Raw genomic sequence first — 13,090 nt, 5'->3', positions numbered from 1 at the left:
TAATAACTGTTCTGGGGAAAAAAAAGAAAAAAAAAGAAAAAAAGAAAAAAAAGAAAAAAAGAAAGAAAAAAAAAGAAAAAAAAAAGAAAAAGGACCAGGTGTATATTTATTTTGCAACTTTACATCATGCTTGACACTAATAAATATTAACATGGAGCCTTCTATTACTTGTCTGTCAACCCTAGTGCCCATAACTCTTTTCCAATGTTTAGCACTGAAATTAAAATCGTAATTTCAGTCCTAACCAGGCTAGCTCTTAGTGAGTCTATCATGCTGCAAGTCCAAAGAAGGGATGGCAAAAAGCTGTTTTCACCAGTCTTCTTTCATAAGTACAGAAGTGTGGGAATCTAGGGCTAGTTTCCAGACCTACTGTTCCATTCAGGTCTAACATAAATATTTTTAGCAGATTTCTTCTCTGATTTCCTGTCCATCAGGAATATATTTGCAGGTTAATGAAAAGTTTATGCTTAGCTGAGATTTATAAAGTCTAAAATCAAAAGCTAAGGAATTCAAAGAGAATGTGAAAACTGAGTGAAGGAACTTTAGTTGTTCACAACTTATTTGGCACATGATGCTCTTCAGAATGAGAACTATTTCTGTGTGAAGAGCTTTCCCTCCCAAAGACCTGCTCTCCTACAACAAAAGCATTAGGCTTGCTTTGACATTAAGCAATGTTTACAGGGTATATTTCCTTCCAGAGGCTTTTATATATAAATAAATATATATATATATATATATATATACTGTCTTGTTTATTTTCCTTATCCCCTGTATCTCTGTATGGCATTACACATTGTCTTTAAAATTGGCTTGTAATTGATTTTTATATAGCCACCGGTGTCAACGGAAAAGACTGAGACAATAAAAGCTTTTATTTTGTATACGTAAGAATACAAATACAAGAAACACTGAAGAACACACAATTTTGTGCCAATAAATAAATAAATAAATAAATAAAAATAGAAAGACAATAATTAAAATTCAGAACTAAGCTAATTGATAGTCAGAATCCATTCTTCATTTTGGATCACATTATATACACGGTTTCTAATAGCTTCTTGATTATTAGTGATGCTTCTTTAAAATCTTATCAAGGAAGAAAAAACACCAACTTTCTTTTGTCTGCTTCTTAACTACTGCTTTTAAACCAAAGCAAAGTCTCACCTCTGTCCCTGGAAAGGTGTTGGAACAGCTTGTTCTGGACTCCATCTCCAAGCAATTGGAAAAGAAGGTTATGAGGAGTAGTCAGCATGGATTCACCAAGGGGAAGTCGTGCTCAGCCAACCTCGTTGCCTTCTATGATGGCATCATCAGCTGGGTAGATTGGGGGAGAGCAGTGGATGTCACCTACCTTGACTTTAGCAAGGCTTTCGATATTGTCTCCCACGACATCCTGCTAGCAAAGCTGAGAAAGTGTGGGATAGAGGAGTGGACAGTAAGGTGAGTTGAGAACTGGCTGACTGGCCGAGCTCAGAGGGTGGTGATCGGTGGCGCAGAGTCTGGCTGGAGACCTGTGACTAGCGGTGTTCCCCAGGGGTCGGTGCTGGGTCCAGTCTTGTTCAGCATCTTCATCGACGACCTTGATGAGGGAATAGTGTCTGCCCTCAGCAAGTACACCGATGACACAAAGCTGGGAGGAGTGACCAACATGCCAGAAGGCTGCTCTGCCATTCAGCAAGACCTGGACCAGCTGGAGAGATGGGCAGGAAGAAACCAAATGAGGTTTAATAAGAGCAAGTGTAGAGTCCTGCACCTGGGAAGGAACAACCAGACATATCAGCACAGGCTGGGGGACGACCTGCTGGAGAGGAGCTCTGAGGAGAAGGACCTGGGGGTCCTGGTGGACAACAGGTTGACCATGAGCCAGCAGTGTGCCCTCGTGGCCAAGAAGGCCAAGGGATCCTGGTGTGCATTAAAAGGAGTGTGGCCAGCAGGTCAAGGGAGGTGATCCTCCCCCTCTACTCTGCCCTGGTCAGGCCTCACCTGGAGTACTGTGTCCAGTTCTGTGCTCCCCGGTACAAAAAAGACAGGGATCTCCTGGAAAGAGTCCAGCGGAGAGCCACAAAGATGATACGGGACCTGGAGCATCTTCCCTATGAAGAAAGGCTGAGAGACCTGTTCAGCCTGGAGAAAAGAAGACTGAGAGGGGATCTCATCAGTGTGTATAAATACCTGAGGTGTGGGAGACAGAGGGATTTGGCCAACCTCTTCTCAGTGGTTTGTGGGGACAGGACAAGGGGTAATGGCCACAAGATGCAACACAGGAAGTTCCGCACCAACATGAGAAAGAACTTCTTCACGGTGAGGGTGACGGACCACTGGAACAGGCTGCCCAGGGAGGTTGTGGATTCCCCTTCTCTGGAGATATTCAAGGCCCGTATGGACGCCTACCTGGGCAGCCTGCTCTAAGGAACCTGCTTTGGCAGGGGGTTTGGACCCGATGATCTTTCAAGGTCCCTTCCAACCCCTACAATTCTGTGATTCTGTGATTCTGTGAAAAACAGACCAAGAACAGCTTCAAATCCATCACTGCAAAAATTTGAAGTTTTCAGCCGCAGGTGTTTAAGGACGTGAAGCCTGTTGTAGGATGTTACTGACTCAGAGAGAAGGAGAAAAACTTGGGGCTGGGTCTTGTGGGATCTTGTGTGACAGCCAAGGACTAAGGTCTCTGCTTTCTCCTCTGTCCCTGCAAGTCAACAAAATTGCATTTTCAGTCCTCTTTAATCTCAGCACTATACATACATCTGTGGAAAACAACTTGGAAGAAGGAAGAAAGCAGTGTACTCACATCTGATCAAGGCATGAGGGCGAACCTCCCAACAGGGACTGACCAGAATTTACAGCCCTGTGCACAGATAGATAGCCAGGAGTTCCGACTGATGGCGTGAAAATGTTGACTTTACAAGTTCAGCACATAAATTAAGTAAGGTGTTTCTTTCAACAGCATCCCACTTTTCTTTTGAAAGTGTAACTGATGTACTGGCAATCATCACCGATTCTATGTGAAGAGCATGCCGTTACTCCCAATGACTTTCTGAAATGAATATGCAGTTAACCAGTGGTGTAAAATGAGCAATACTCATGCGGCCAATATTCATTTTAAGGCATCTGATTAAATTTCCCTGGATCATAAAGCAAAGGATAAAAGTAATCTTAAATGGTTATCACAGTTATAAACATTTTGCATTAATTTCTAGTCTCTTGTATGTATGAAAACCAGATTTTTAATAAAAAATCAAGTGTGAGAAAATTGATGTTTTATACTAAAATATCTAAGATCTTAAAAATATTTTTCCAAATCTAACGACTAGTTATGCTAAAACTTTTATCTTTTAAAGTATTCATGTTTTAGAAAATAAGATTTAGAATAATTATTTCAGCTGGAACAAATCATAATTTTAATTTTCATTTAAAATGCTTGAAATGGGCAGAGAAGTTAAAACTGTTAAAGAATATTCCATTGTTTCAGATAAATTTGGAGAAATTCCTTTTATTCTTACAAAAAGAAAAGAAAAAAAAAACACACATTTCCAGCACTTAACAATTATGGACTGCTTACCTTCAATTCATATCTTAGGTTTTACTCACTGTTGTGGTTTAGCCCGGCTGGCAGCTAAACACCACACAGCCGTTCGCTCACCCTCCCCCCTCCCTCTCCGGGATGGGGGAGAGAAACGGGAAAGTGAAGCCTGTGAGTTGAGATAAAGACAGTTTATTAAGAAAGGAAAAATAATAATAATAATAATAATAATAATAATAGTATTAATAATAATAATGTGTACGAAATAAGTGATGCACAATGCAATTGCTCACCACCCGTTGACCGATGCCCAGCCTATCCCCAAGCAGCCGGCCCCCCACCCCGGCTAGCTACCCCTATATATTGTTTAGCATGACGTCAGATGGTATGGAATACCGCTTTGGCCAGTTTGGGTCAGCTGTCCTGGGTCTGTCCCCTCCCAGCTCCTGCTGCACCCCTAGCCTGCTCGCTGGCAGGACAGAGCAAGAAGCTGAAAAGTCCTTGGCTTGGTGTAAGCACTGCTCTGCAACAATTAAAACATCAGCATGTTATCAGCGCTCTTCTCATCCTAATCCAAAACATAGCACCCTATCAGCTACTAGGAGGAAAATTAACTCTGTCCTAACTGAAACCAGGACACTCACTCATATAAATTGTTTTTATTATCGGAAGCTTCCAATTAGGCACATGTTTGAGTGCAGTGTAAGATATTATTACAGTACAAAATTAACTCCCCCCCCCCCCAAAAAAAAAAAGAATCATAATCATCAACTTAACACTCTAGGTTTCTAGTAAATATTCAGGATATGTTAAAGTTAGGATGTTTTTAAAAACTGGTGGCTACTTAACATTACCTTTGAAATGACTGCTGTGTGGTTGGGTTGGCTTCTCATTAGCCAGAATAACCATCCATGATTCCTAACCAGCTTGTAGAAGAAGTTAATATGAACCACTGTGACAGCACATCTGAAGTAAATGCATTTGTGTGATACAAAAGATCTCTGATATGATCTGCATTTTCTTATGAAATGGAACTTTGCTGCAAGCCTTTTAAAATAAAACCATGTGAAGCATTTTAAAATAACTAAAAAACCATAAATATCAAAATTCGTTGTATAGAAATGCAAGCAAAGAAATTGTGCATGTATACTATTCTTACTTCATCCGAAGGATTTGCCATAACTCAAGAGATATGCAGAAATGTTTCAAATTCTGCTAACCAGATATTGTTTTCATTTAAAGGAACTGTCAGGAAAATATACTGATAACTACTTTCATTGCATTTTTTGCTGTTTAATTCATTGCAAACCATTTGCATAGTACTACAAATTTAAAGGTAACTTCAGAAACACACTGATAAAACATGTTTCCCTCCCAGTCCTAATTATACTATATGATTTGTGACCAAATATATTATTGTTTGCAGAGGACTCACTTTTATGTAATTCTAGGCAGCCTCCAAGTTGGTGTGCTGATTTTCTGGACTCCTGGAGACCAGGCAAGGAGCTGCCTACATGAAAAGAAAAGGTGACTCCCAGGAAAATGTCCCCCTAAAATGCTGTCCATCCACTCTTTAATACTGTAATTGGTGCTGGAAAGAAGGTAGAGTGATCCATTCAAAATACGGGGTACAGAACTTTCTCTTTTTTGAGGATACTTGCCAAGAATTATTTTTTTTCTGACAATGGGATCTGACATATATTGAAGCTCGTGTTCAAAGTTACAAACTGCAATTGAAGTCAAGAATTTTAGAAGAAATTGATTTTAAGGAAAGATAGAAGAATTAAATTGATATGAAGACAATTAAAAAATGCTGTGAAGATACCCTTCTGTGAAAGCACACAATTCTGATTTTCAGCATCTTTTGTTCAACAAAACAACCTTGAAAGTTTAGCAGGGTTCAAACAAAAACAAAATCTCAGCTAACCTGGAGTGAGCTTTTTAAATGTCAGCCTGTCCTCTATTTAGCATTGAATGTTTTCATATTCATTTTTAATATTTGTAAATATCTACATTCGGCTTGCTACCCAGAACTTCTGAAAATTCTACAGATAACCAGGGAAATGATTGTAGTGCAGCTATTGGAAAAGTAAACAGTGCAATTTGATTACCTATTCAACAAAGATATACTGATAGAAGAATACAAACAAGGCAAAAAAAAGCACTGCAAAGCTATTTTTCATTTAATAGGTAACAATTATTAAGGGCTAAATTCCTGTTCAAATCACAAGTTTAAAATAAAATTCAATTATTTTTAATGGTGCAAATAATTAACCACACAGTGGAAAGAAAACATTGATTCTTTAACTCGATGGCTGCATATGAAAGCGGATCCCTTTCTGACAGATAATCTTCAGCCATGCAAGAGTGAAACCAATTTGTTGAGCTGAGTAGAGGAGTAAGTGTGTCAAATTTAAGGATTCCTCAAACAGAAAGGCTCTGATGAGATGACAGGTGTTTCCACATACAAGCTTCTTGAACCACAGAAATGAATATATTTTTAATTTTTTCTTAATTTGTCTTCAAGTTTTAGGTTTTTCCTATTACAGCCATATAACTAGCCTTTTACAATAAACCAGTTACCACTAGAAGATACATATTTTGTTCACATCTTTGAAGATAAAGCTGTTCACTTCAGCAGTCTTTTAGGCTTTGTGCCCCATTATGTATCTGTAACTTGAAAGCATAAGTGATCCTGTTGCATTACTTGGTACAGCTATTTAAATGATTTATACTCATGTGTATTGATACAATCTCATTTTAGATTTCCTCACAGCATTTGTCAGATTTGTCTATCAGACCTGCTATCAAGGTTCCATTTATCTGTACAGCATATTCACAGTTCTTAGTAAAATTGCCTAATTCTTCAATGCCATTTTATTACTGCTATAATTTTACTAGGTCAAAATTCATCCTATTTCAAGACTTTTTTTCAAGCCTTGTGTACCACTGAAGCTTTCAAAACAAGGGTTTGGGCCCATGGATGAAGTAGGATCCCAGCCTCTGAGGCTATTTGTCAGTTGTCCTGATGCCTTACAGGAAATTGGGGCTTAACTGCCTTCTCAGTGGTGCAGTAAAAAAACCCTGGCTTTGGAAAGTCAAAACAAGCTCTCAGAAGAGTATAGAAAACTCATTAACAATAATAATGATGGAAAACATTAAAATATTTTTATAAGATGCAATGGTAGAGAAGATGATTGTGAAAATACTTCTGTAGGATAGAACTATTTAATTACAGTGACAAATCTGTCAAGAAAGATATGGGTTTTCTTTTTGTAACAGCAAAATAGCACAAATTTTCTGAATTACTGTTGAACCAGTTGATCTACTACAGTTCTTTTCCGTTATGTGCTAGAATCATCTCTTTCAGTCAGCAAAATACTACCTGATTTGAAACTAGTTCTGCTGAACACGAGTCACTTTTTCACACACTGTTCATTTCACCTAAATCCATTATTTTCATCTTTGAGTGGAAAAAAATGTGTGTATAAAATAGAGCAGCAGATTACTTTTCTTTGCATGGCAGACACATTATATATTTTGCATACTGACATTTGCAAGCCAATGTGCTTTGCAAAATAATGTAAATTGTTGCTTTTAAGGGGGAAGTTTGTGTAAACTTATGTACATGTCAGATTAATATAGCGATTGTATTAACAAGGACAGAATTGCTTAAACACTAAAGAAAAGAATGTAAATTTATCTAGGTGATACATATTTATAAGGCACATACCGACGCGTATCGTGAGATATATATATTTAATTTAATAACAAATAAGCAGTTTGCTTCAACACGAACACATTTCTCAGACTTTCTTTATTAAAGGACATTCACCTGAAGCCTCTTTTGGCTGCTGGATAAAATATTTGCAGCATGTTTTTATCATTAATTCTTTTAGAATACTTGAAAACCTTTTTTCTGACTAGGATATAGAATCAAAAATATAAATCTAGCCAAAATAAAAACTGTTGCTGAAAATGCCATGCTACAGATGGTAAATTGTATCCAGTTTTCCTGTGTCACTCCTTACATCAACACTTCTTATCTTCAACACATCTTACTTTCATACTTTTCTTTGCAGTCCCTAGTCATGGTAGGGCATTATCAAGTAAAGAGAGCATATTAAATCACTGACTGTACCCTTATTCTGGGTCTAAGAGTTAGCCATAATCTCAAGATTTTCTTTATTCTGTCTCTGTCCCATTGCAAAGGCAAGTTAGTGGTATGCACATACACACTTGATTTTGCCCAAAAGCTGCAGTTAAGTTCCCAAACTTTCAAATTCTCTGTGAACCAAGTCCAAACTCAGAATCTTTCAGTATTGGTTCCAACTCTTCTATAAATAATTGCTTTACTTGCACAATATGTACTTGACATTTCCTGCAGTGCCAATGTTTGATACCCAAAAAGATTTCAGGGAAAATAATGAAGGAACTCTATCTCATTTAAGTTTGTGTAATTTTGCTCTCTTCTTTCCAAAGGTCTCAAGGGCTATTTCACATATCCCTGAGGGGGCTAAGCCTTGAGGAAAAACGACCCCTTTGTTGTATCTGTTTTTTTTCCTAGCTGTGTTTTACATCTTGTTGTGTCATTAACCACTATATCAAGAGCATTACTGCACTTGACTTTCCTTATTTTCTCCTGACAATATCCTCAGGGTTGATAAATGGTCCTGCTTTCATGTAGAAGGGAATGTATTTATTTGGATCCTATATAAGTTTATGAAATCATGACATTCTGAAACAGCAACTGGAACAACAAGCAAAGGCTATTATATCAGTTAAAGCTTAGGGGACAATTGATGGTATCTGATCTTTTGTCATTAACTCCTTTAGATCTAAAATTGTGTATTCCTAATAATGACAAGATGCAGTTCAAAAATTTCCAGAGAAGGATCAAGATTACTGCCATGCAAGCTATATATATATATGTGTGTGTATAATATATATATACACAAATGTACATATGCATATATACATTTGCCCTGTATTTTTAATTAGTGTAAAATGACATATTTGTTTCTGGAAGCAAATATGGAAGGGAAATGTTGCTTATAGTATCAGGAGAGAGCACTGAAAACACAGAAAGCAAATATAAGCTTTCTGTCTTGCTTACTTTTATGTTGTACATTTCTGTTTAAGCTTGATTCAGCTGGGACAAGTATCTTGGTGGTTATGTAAGGGATCACAAGGTGAGCTTCAGGGAGTGTAAAGACTGGACTGCTTGCAGTAGCCTTTGAAACAATTTTCATTTAACTGCATTTCTCAGTTCTGTCTCACACACCAAAACAGCTAAATTGATAATGCATGTCAGGTGAAGCTGAAGTAAATGGCAAAGAGAGGAGCATTATTTCAAAGTCATAAGAAAATGGATTCCAACCATGCTGACTCCCTGTGAGGCCTTGTGCCAGGGCTGCTGAATACCCACCAGCCAGGCTTTCTGACCATCTCTGCTACTTGAGATGTAACAGTCACTCTAGGGCACATCTCCATACAAAGTTCAGTTCTTCCATAGTTCAAATGTCCATTTTATACCAATGTTGATCCTTTAAAGGGGCTCTAAAAAGCAGCTGCAAAATACATGTATTGGAACAGGGAGTAGCTCTTCCTAAATCAGTTCCTAGTCTGTAGACGAGAAGTCACTAACCTATCCTGCTTTACAATAGAAATGACAAGTGCTACTAATAAATGGAGGCACATTTATTTTACAGATGCCAAACCTGCATCTGCATGTCGCAAACAGATGGGTTCACAAATCAGTTGGCTGCAGTTTTGGAGGAGCGCTGGAAATTTATCCTATGGAGAGCTGGTGTAGAGCCCAGACCTGTCACAGGAGTGCCCCGAGGAGCTGCTCCACAGCAGCCCTTACTTTACCCACTGCAACCAGTGGGCCAGAAGCAAGGAGCAAATGGGCCAAGAAACCAGCATGGGCTCCTCACCCTCTTCTGCTGCTACCAGGGATCATATGCTTTAGATTATTCCCTAACCAAAGAAGTTGTGCTGATTATTGATGCCGTGCCAAAAGCATGTTTACTAACTGTTCCTCTCTGAGTATAACCAAATTAGGAAATACATTTTTATTTGTGGTGTCATTTTATTATGTGTGGTAATTGGGTTTCATGTGATATGTCACCCAGGGGGTTATTTGTACATAAAAGGAGAGATGTTGAGCTCAATCTCTCTTATCGTGTGTGTTAATGAAATTAAACCACGGTAAATAAATTGATGTAATTTACCAGCACACATAAATTTCCATATCTGGATTGCTGAAGAGTAGATTGCGCTAACATGTACCATTAAAAAATGATCAAATATTACATTTTTGGATGGCCTAGAAGGAAGTGCAAGTAATTAAGCAGAGCTCTGAATCACTTTTGAAATATTTTGGGAAAGCTGATACATTATGCATAATGGAGCAGCACAATCCTTACAAAATTCAATTCAATTATCACTTCCAGAGTTGTTGTCACTTCAGAGCCTATGCCAGTAGTTCAGGTAATTCATATCAAAGCTATTATGGCGTATTCCTTCAGCAGCCATCTTTATCATGTGGTAAGTTGATCCTCAGTTTTACTCCTGTAACACAGGTGGCAGCCTTGGTAAATTTGCTGGGAAAAATTCCTTGTGGTCATAGATTTCTTCAACCAAACAAATGGCCCTTCTTGAGGCAGGTGGCAGATGCTCTCATCTGTATAATATAATGATCTTTTTACTGTAGCCCCCACTGATTGTGACTCCGAACATTTTAAATATATATAGAATAGATATAATGTAGCTATGTAATCCATCCACTTAAGCTCCAGCTGCATGTAACTATTAGTCCTTCTCTTCTGCTCTTCCCTTTTACTCCTCCTGGTCTACATTTTTCCTTCACTGTACTCGTAATAGTGCTATGCTACATGCTGGTGCATGGATAGTTATTTATTTATTTTGCTAGTGATTTGCTGCCCTTGAATAATTTACACAGCGCACTGCTGTAGTTTTGCAAAGGTCTTGTTTGGCCAGAGGTCTACTTTGGTGCCTGTGGCTTCCCTTTGCAACTCTACAGGTTCTTTCTGTCCTGACCCAATGGCTGAGAAATTTAAATATTAAATGAATAGCATGCCAGATCTTAAATGCCTGTGATTTTAGAATAATGGCTGTCACAGTTAGCAGTAAATAGTGGGGTCTGTTTGCGCCTGCAGGTTTCTTTCCATTTTTTATAACCTTCTCTACCTGCACTGAATGCACCCAGCTGGCTGATTTTCCAAATATTAATAAAACTTTGCAGAGAAAAGAGACTTAATTTTGTTAGGTTACTATATTTTTTTATCAACCCATTTGGCAGTTGTTTCATAACAGAAATGAAACTGTAATTCACCTCTTGGTGACATAAATCTCCTGGCATTACAACACAAATTCCCCTTTCCCTGTCCACAAAGGAAATGTGCTGCCCACACCCGATGTGTCAGCACCCTTGATTCATTGCATGTCGTGGCACGGCCATCGCCTGGATGGCCCAGCTGCTTACTCATCCCTCTGTGGCAAACATAAGCCTCTGGGAAACTGCCTTAGCTGTTCCAGACTGGAAACCTATTTGTCAGCCAGCACTAGTGTACAGCCTGTTCCCTATATATATATGTCATTTACTGGAGTCAAGCACTGCGAGGAATGCATTTTAGTACACACAAAAGTGTTGGTAGCTGTTAGTGGTAACATGAAGTGGAATTTATACTTCGGTTTTACGTTGTAAAACACAAGCGGTCTAATTCAGATATAAAATAAAGTATGAGCTGGAAGTCAATGAATCTAAGGGCAATGAAGTTATCATAATAAATATTGATAAAAAGCTGGAAAAAATCATAGACTACACTAGTTAAGCACATGATCCAAGAAACAGAGAGTGGATGAAAGGTTTTGTTGAATTAAGTTGGCTTTGGATCAGTCTCTAAGAATATCTTGGATCAGAGGGAAAATTTTGGATCAGAGGGAAGGATCTGTGTATGTAGCTCTGTTTTCATAGAGAAATCAAAGGAAATACCACAAGGTATTTGACTTCTTCAGCAATAGGACAGTGTCAGAAATGATGCAAACCCTTATGCTGCCAAGACTGCAGACAAACATGTTTTACCTGAGAAGTTGTAGTATGAAAATGCCAGCTACTTGTTTACTTGCTAGCAATGTTTGCCAAATTCCCTTCCAAATCCCCAGAATTCACAAAATGGATAGCAGAGATTAAGTATTCATCTTAAGTGCTAATATCAAATGCCAGACTTGTGCTGAAAACTGTAGTATGCTTAATGGCTTGAATGTGACTTCCTGAGGCATTGCTTGGGATTTCTACAGGTGCTAAACAAACCTGCCATTTCTTACTAATGTGGATTGTATTGTTGTACTGGAAGATTATATTTATTTTCAAGTCCACCAAGCAACTAAAAAAACGGTCATTAATGCTTCCAGCTACAGACATATTACAATTATCTGACATCTAGTGCTGACAGTCTTTGTCTTCTCGTAAGTGGTGCTATATTATATACACATAAAAATGTCATCAGTTTATAATCTTTTACAGTTAAAAAAAAAAAAAAAAAACAGGAAGGAATATTTTGTACTGCTTCTTCGATCTTGGATTCTGCAGTTCAAATCCCTGTCACATTAGCATGTATGTTTCAACAGGCATTTTATTTCCTTGCTTGTGAGCTACAGATAGGATATCCAACTCCAAATACAGAAAATAAACTGTTAACAATACACTGTTTAATTTGTCCAACTGGGAAATTGGGACAAACACCCATACTTTGGAAAACCCACAATAAAATTTATTTTTTCTTATGGCCTTCTGATTGTTGCAGTAACAGCAGACCAAGTGAGAGAACCAAGATATGTAGGCTGTAAATTAAACGGATATACAGCTACAAAATCATACAGCTGCATCACTACATGTCAAAAACTGTGTTCATATTGCTTGTATATATACGATAATAGCATTAACATTCAATTGATTCTTAAAGCATGGCATCGTCATTAGGGGAAATTACTGAAAATGCTTTTTAAGAGTCAAAGAAAGAAAAATAATTCTCAAGAGATGTAATTACTAATATTACAATTGCTGAATTACAAATATACTGTATTTTCTCCTTCTCTAGAACCGTTCTTCATTTCTAGGATGTACCCTTTTAAAATGTAGAGCAGACATCATGATGACAATGTGTTTGTCTGATTGACACACTGTGTTTATTTTTCAGATCAATTTAGGACCTTGCATGGTTTTGGCTATTTATCTAGTAACTTCCAAAAGCGTCAAATACTTTAATGTGCTTTAAGACTTCTTACCCCTTAACAGAACACTCACTGGTTTTCATCAGGTTAGTATCCCAGTACCTCACAATAATTTGTGTTTGCAGCAGTTTACAACTGCTCTCCTAGGTAATAAAATAATACCTTCACTTTAAAGAAGCAGGAGATAGTCTATGCACCTTGCAAACACTCATGGGAGAAGTCTGTGGCAGACCTACATGTTGCACTTAGGCATCTTCCAAAGCATGCTAAACAGAAAAGATGTAACTTGTGTCAGTGAAGTATTGACTCATA

At 37.9% G+C, this 13,090-nt stretch overlaps 2 long non-coding RNA genes across 2 annotated transcripts in view; one reads left to right on the top strand and one right to left on the bottom strand.

Moving 5' to 3' along the window:
* LOC121071347 overlaps nucleotides 1-13,090 on the top strand; it is a 284,653-nt gene that overhangs the window by 215,737 nt on the left and 55,826 nt on the right. The window lies entirely within an intron of this gene.
* LOC121071346 lies at nucleotides 2,387-3,668 on the bottom strand. Its single transcript, XR_005820540.1, has 3 exons — nucleotides 3,560-3,668; nucleotides 2,789-3,034; nucleotides 2,387-2,686 (listed from the first exon to the last, which is right to left on the bottom strand). It is a non-coding gene; the product is annotated as an uncharacterized LOC121071346 (long non-coding RNA).

This window comes from Cygnus olor, chromosome 5 (genome assembly GCF_009769625.2).
Source record: "Cygnus olor isolate bCygOlo1 chromosome 5, bCygOlo1.pri.v2, whole genome shotgun sequence".
NCBI lineage: Eukaryota > Metazoa > Chordata > Aves > Anseriformes > Anatidae > Cygnus > Cygnus olor.
Note: the sequence above shows the minus strand (reverse complement) of the source record. Positions and strands in the feature narration are given on the sequence as shown.